Consider the following 7,029-nt stretch of genomic DNA (forward strand, 5'->3'; position numbering starts at 1 on the left):
AGAGTGTAGGGGGGGGGGGGCGGCGTCTTCCACCACCCTTGGACCCACTCCTTATTCCATCCAGATATTCTTCATCTTGGTGACAGATCTGAAGATGATGATGATGACAGCTACTTACACTCTAAACAAATTATATTAATCAAGGTGTCTTGTAAATTTAAGTTAAAATTCCGATTGTGGCCACATGCAACGCCTTAACAAAACCTGACGGACACTTGTTTTCCTTTTTTTGTAAATAAATAATCTAGTAATTGTATATAAATCAATCGGAATAAATATGTAAATAAAGCATCTAATATTGAATAGTAAATACTTAAATAAATAAATAAATAAATAAATAAATAAATAGAAAAGAATAAATAAATATAAATAAATAAATAGATAAATAAAGCATCTGAATAATAAACAAATCTACAATCGGAATATATGAACAGAACAAAATAATTAAATAAATAAATGAATGAACAAATAAATAAATAAATAGACACCTTAAACTACTAAGCGTAAAATAAACATAACTCAAACACAAACCTGTGGAGACCAACATTTATTATACACTTAGACATTTAAATAAATAATATAAATCTACAATATTCAATAAAAAAAACAATAACAATACATAACATGCTCTGAACCAACAGCTAGCCTTTCCACCACACAAGTCATTGTTACCCAAACGGTTGGTAACAAAATCAAAAGACGATTGTTTTGACGACCATCGTTCAATGCAAGGAGACAATCATAATACAAATAAACAGCTGAGATATTAACGAAAGAGAGGGAAACCAAAGAGAGCCTCTCTTCTGCAGATTGGACCTTTAGACATGTTTGGCCTGATTGAATGTCCTAATTTTCCTAGAAGAAGTTTCAGAAGTCCTCTTTTTCAAACTTTGGATGGTAACCCTAGCCATCGTGGACTGCGGTCAGACAGGTCACATTTGCCTTTTAAAACCCAACAAAGTGAGCGAATCGGGAGCATAAGGAGCTCTGCTCCTTATCGCGCCTACTCTCTCGTTGCCTCTGCAGTTCAGCCCGTGTCACGGGCAGCTTATGAGAGAATTGAGAGTCGAACAGTGAGCGCGGCGGCGGTATTTTGTGTGCATCGACCGAAGCATTCGAATTTATTACCGCCTGTCGAGGAGCTGGTCGCATTCAGTCTTCGATAAACAGTCGAAGCGTATGGACGACGTACTCAACTCATACTCAACTGTCCAAAACGGCTGAGTCCAAGCAAAGAAGGTTCATCTCCTGTATATACTGCGCTTAAGACCAGCGTCACCGTGTGATTGCAACAAATGATAGTTCGTAGAAAGCAAGGCAGTTGCAGACAGTGCGGATAGTGTTTGAGGAGTATTAGTCAATTGGGTCCAATCAGGGAGGGAGAGAGAGAGAGAGCGCGGAGCAATATCAGTTTAACGGCAACTCCGCGGTCCAGTATCGTCGTCACAGCATCCCTAACATCTCTAATTCGGTCGTCAGTTAATTCGCTTATCGGCAATCACCGACAATCAGAGCAGTGTCGTTATCAACAAGTGTGACAGAGAGCGAAGAAAAGAGAGCATCTCACGATAAGGGACGCAATCCAGCAAAGAGTGTATACGGGCATAATAACGAAAATTGGGCGATTTTGGTCGCGAAGGGAAGAGATTCGGAGAGTAAAGTGTAACTGCGTCTTTTGTTAAAAAGAATACCTTCGGAAGCTCAATTTGTGATGGCAGTCGTTGTGCATTGATGTCCTTTTAAAGTGTAATGAAACCGTGGAAAATCGATTTTTAAAGTCCGTAACTTTGCCCTAAGAATTGCATGTGACCGTGGAAGATCTAGTAGCCCAGTGCTGCAATTAGTGAAAGGTTAAGTGGTGTACCGGTACTGATGTCTAGGAAGAATCCAAGCAAGCGGGAAACATTCTACACAACCCGCAAGCCAAGCTAGCTAGCGGTCTTTTGTGCCAAGAATCGCTCCGAATTAGATTACTAGTGTGGAAAGCCGGTGTTTGAACTTTCTAAAAATACTCGGTTTAAGTCGAATAGCGCAGAAAAGAAGCACACAAAAAAAGTCGACTTGCGTCCATCCTAGGAGAAGTGGACGCCGCCACAATTTGAAATTGCTAGTCTGGTTGATACTGCAAGGGTCAGGCAGCAAAAAGAATTGATCCACAACACTCTAACGTCATTCGCTAGGCGAAAAAATATTAACGATCGTGCTACACCAACCCGTGGCGAACTCCTACGACCGCTTCCCGTTAGACCTGTTCTGGCATTTTTCTGCACCATTCAAACAATCGAAGTAGGCGTTTACTGTGCTCCTCGAAAGGAATTACCGTGCGATTTGAGGTAAGTTTTTGAACCTACCCAGCCTACTGGGCTGAACACATATAACAATTGTCCTGTACAGCTAACAAATGACATGCATTATTTGTTCATCAAAGCAAACATATCATCGGTATGTCTCTGTTTGCAAACATTAGCGCGGGTAGGTGCCTACTAGATCGTCCACGTCAGCACCCATTATGCGCGTGCAACGAAAAGCAGCAGCATTAATGCGACCAGTTCAAATATTGGGGGTGTAAACGAAATGAAAGTTGTTGTCGTCAAACAATCTCCCGCAAGTCCCAACTGCATTGGGACTGGTACCTCTAGTTGGTTTAGTATTGCTCGCTCGAATGCGTGTCGTCCGTCATTCGGCATTATACCTATGTGTGTACATAACATGTAGTCATGGCGTAAAGCACGACTAGAAGTCCGATGCGCAAAGACCCGAAAATGCAGCTCTTCGCCTCGCAGTCGCAACACTACCGACCGTCCCATCGTCTAAAAGTGCCTTGTCGTGTAGTAGGCCCTGCCTTTTAATCCGCTTCGAAGAAAGCCTTCGGGTCCGTGCATTAGGAAATATTTTCGGGCAACTCTTTTGACTTGTTTCACGTTTACGTTGCATCACCGTGTTGTCGCCGCGCGCAGCCGACTTCGATGCTGAAGCCACTTGCTATATGGTACATATACGGGTATTCCATTGAAGCATCATCGGCGAAAAAACGAACGATCAGTGGAAAATTTCCACCTGGACGGCGACATAAGCCTCGTTGGATCGCTCGTTAAGAATTGACTGAAACTAGCTCGTTCGAAGGTTACAAGACATTCTAAATCAACCGGACGTTTGATCCAATCCGCTTGAGGGTGGCCTATTATCTATTCAATCTATATCTATACAAGTTGGTGCTATTCATCGATAGAAAATCATATGAATTTTAGGTTGACTTTTCTTTCAGTGTATAGTCCGCTTCTGCCGGAATGCATGTGATTAATGTCCGTTCTTTCTAGGCTCGAAATTCCATCTTGGGTTCGATAAATAGAAAGAACCAAAGAACGAGAAACGTAAAGAAATTCCAAATGCCCCTTAAAACGCCTACCTTGATTGATGTCTAAATATACCAAACCGTCGTTCGTCATTGTTAGAGGTTTTTTTTATTGTTGTAAATGCCGGCCCTAAACGGACGTGAAATCGATGTCGAAAAAAGGCGTTCAAATCAAATGAAACTAATTGATTTGTGTTTGTTGTGTGGGGCCCTATGCTATGTTCACACTGCAATCTAAATAACATGTTATTCAAATTATCACCAAGAAAAAACGTCATCAAGCCAATATCATCTCACTATCTTGAAGGTGTTACTCATGGTGATACTTTGAATAACATGTTATTCCGTTTCCAGTCTGAACATATAGCATTACATGAGAATTATCGTTTCACCCGGGCAAGTGTTAATCAATGACTTTTAGGGCTGTCGAAATGTGATTGGATTGGCTTGGAGCACAGCCCTTTCGTATGTCGTGCTAGTAGGCGATAAAAGTGTTATTGAGTTATTTGGGGTGTTAGGTATATAACATTCAAGGAAACTTCCTTCATATGTAAGCTTCTAATGATGGATCAATGAATATACCAAAATAGCGACAAAGAAATTTCAACAATTTGAAATATCAGAAATTCCAGTACTATACTCTGTTTAAGTAGGGAAGTGGGACCATCTCGGCTTCTATATTGGACATTTTTACGCTATAACCCAGTCCTATAACCATTAACAATAACCAATTGACTTAATTTTTTGTACACAGTTTGAAAATTCAAGTCAATTGGTTTGAAATTGACTGAGTTATAACGGAAAAGTGCCCAAAATAGCAGCCACTGCCCAAGTGATTCGGTACCCTACTGAAGTAAACGTAGATGTTATTTATAAAAGAAACAGACTACAGTACTGTTCCGAATTTATCACACTCTACACGCGTCAGTCCATATTTTTTTTTTATTAATTTGCTGTTACATTTGAGAGCAAGTGTTTCCCCCCTTCTTCAAGATGAATGTTGAAGGCGCGTTTTGCAACGTTAAAAAAAATGAAAATGCGTATAGATTTTGTAGAATATTTAAAAGAATTTTCGAAAAGAGGCGTGATAAAATCGGAACAATACTGTACTCTGATATAACATAATGCAACTCTTGGTTAAATGGCAAAACATGAGGCAAATCCTAGTCATCTCAATGTTTCTACTAGCTGATGAAAAACTCTGGAATACAGTAGACGTTCGATAACTGCAACATGTTTACGTTTCACTTAGCGAACAAAATTCGATAACTGCAACGTCAGGCAGGCGTCAACAACCCATCAATTGACGTTAAATGAACGCAAAATTCATTCGACTGTTCAATTGGGCTAACTTGGTGCCAGGGATGCCAGATGTGAAGACATGTCTTCAATTTGAAGACATTTGAACTTCTGTGAAGACATTTATTATTTTTGTGGAGACATATTGAAGACATTTCAAATTATGTGAAGACTTTTGAAGACGTTTGAAAGCTCAAAAGTAATATTTATATTGTTGATCCAAACCATTAATTCAAATATTGGAACAATTTCAGATGAAATGCGTTTCAACTTTTGTTGATAAAAACTTACAGATTCCTAATGTTTCGGTCTTCATATTGGTGGAATTTTGGAGCAGTTTCTGATAAAATACGTTTCAAATATATCGACCACAATTTCTTGGGAATTGTAGGATATATCTTTCGTTCGATTTGAACAGGCCGAAAAACAGAAATTCTTTCTAAAAGTATTACCGATATTTTTATGCGAAAATTCTCCCCAGAGCTTTGTTTGAATTTCAAACAGAGGTACGTCCAGAATTTCCCGCAAATTTTTGCGAAGATTTGTCCAAGAAAGCCTGTTAAGATTTCTTCAGTACTTCCTCGGGATGCCTCAAGAAGCTCCACTGGAATTCCTTCAGGATTTCATCAGGAATTCCTCTAGAAATTCATTCAAGAGTTTCTCGAGAATTTTTTCAGGTGTTCCTCAGAAATTGCTCCAGAAGTTTCTCGTAAATTCCGCCTGGAGTTCTTCGGGAGATCATCGGGAATTCTTTCGGGAGTTCCTTGGGAATTGCTATAGAAGATCCTCTGAATTCCTCCAGGAGTTTCTCGAGACCTCCTACAGGATTTTCATCCAGCATTTTCTCGGGAATTCCTCCTGGAGTTCCTCAGGCATTCCTCCAGGAGTTCTTCGGAGATTTCTTCAGGAGATCCTCAAAAAGTCTTTTAGGAGTTTCTCTGAAATTCCTCCAGAAGTTTGCCGAGAATTCAGGAGTGCCTTGGGAACTCCTCTAGGATATCTACTGGAATTCCTCCAGGAGTTTCAAGGAAATTCCTGCATGAATTCCTCCAGAAGCTCCTTGATAATTCCTCCTGAAGTTCTTCGGGAATTTCTCCAGAACTTCTTCTGGAATTCATCCAGGAGTTCCTCGGGTATTCTTCCAGAATTTACCCACGAGTTCCGCGGAAATTCTTCCAGGAGTTCCTCGCAAATCTCTTCAAGAGATTCTCGGCTATACTTGTAAGAGTTCCTAGGAAATGCCTACAGTATTCCTCGGAATTCTTCCAGGAGTTCCTCAAAAATTCATTAAGGAGTTCCCCGGAAATTCCTTTAGGGGATCCTCGAAATTCCTCCAGTAGTTCCTGTGGAGTTTGGTATTTCACTGGGAAGGAATCACCCCTCACGTGCAGCACACACAACTTACCCAGGCTGTCGTCGGTTCGCAAGTGGCAAGAGTGAACGCGGTTGGGTGACGCCTGGAGTTGTTGCTATGCAAGCAGGGATGCTAACGTTGTCTGCTTGACAGTTCGCATCACATTCAAATGCGCTATATCGCCTGCTGTGATCAATCTCCTTTCCACAGCTTTATGCAGTACATCTTATATCTCACAGTTCCTCGAATATTTCTCCAGGAGTTCCTCGGGAACCCCTTCAGGAGTTCCTCGGAAATTTCTTCACGAGTTCCTCGAGATTTCTTCCGGGAGTTCCACGGGAATTTCTCCAGGAAATTCGTAGGCAGACCTCCAGGAGTTCCTCGGGAATTCTTAAAGAAGATACTTGGGAATTTCTCTAGGAGCTCCATGGGAATTTCTCCAGAATATCCTTATCGGGAATACTTCCACGAGATTGTTAAGAAATCTTTTAGGAATTCATCAGAAGTTCAACTGGATGTTCCTATGGATACCTCCAGGAGCTCCTGAAGAAATCCCTATGGAACTCCTGGAGGGGTTTTTGGAAAATTTATGGAGGAATTGCCGAGGAACTCCTGGTAGGGTTCCCGAGGAATTTCATGAGATATTTCTGATGATCTCCTGCAGGCACTCCCGACGATCTCCAGGAGGAGTTCCCAAGGATCTTCTGGAGGAATTCCCGAGGAACTCCTGAAGGCATTCTCGAAAACCTCCTGGAGGAAAACCCGAGGAACTTGTGGAGGAATTACTCCTGAGGGATTTTCCGATGAACTCCAGGACGACTTCCCGAAGATATCCTGAAGGAATATCCGTGGAACTCTTGGAGGAATTTTCGGATTCATTTGTAGAACTAGCGGAAATAAATACGAGAAAATTATTTAGAGATTTCGGGAAAAACCATGAACTTCTCAAGTAAATTTCATGGAAATTCTGGATAGAATTTTTTGGGACATTCCTGGAGATATTCTTGGGGACTTCTGTCGAAAT

The 7,029-nt window shown here is 41.0% G+C and overlaps 1 long non-coding RNA gene across 1 annotated transcript in view; it reads left to right on the top strand.

Annotated features, from left to right (window-relative positions):
* The first annotated feature begins 1,031 nt into the window (after nucleotides 1–1,031).
* LOC134284493 (uncharacterized) overlaps nucleotides 1,032–7,029 on the top strand; it is a 40,579-nt gene continuing 34,581 nt past the window's right edge. Inside the window, exon 1 of the long non-coding RNA XR_009995801.1 lies at nucleotides 1,032–2,333. This is a non-coding gene — a long non-coding RNA (uncharacterized LOC134284493). The remainder of the gene's footprint in view (nucleotides 2,334–7,029) is intronic.

Source organism: Aedes albopictus, unplaced genomic scaffold (genome assembly GCF_035046485.1).
Source record: "Aedes albopictus strain Foshan unplaced genomic scaffold, AalbF5 HiC_scaffold_204, whole genome shotgun sequence".
In the NCBI taxonomy this organism is placed as follows: Eukaryota; Metazoa; Arthropoda; class Insecta; order Diptera; family Culicidae; genus Aedes; species Aedes albopictus.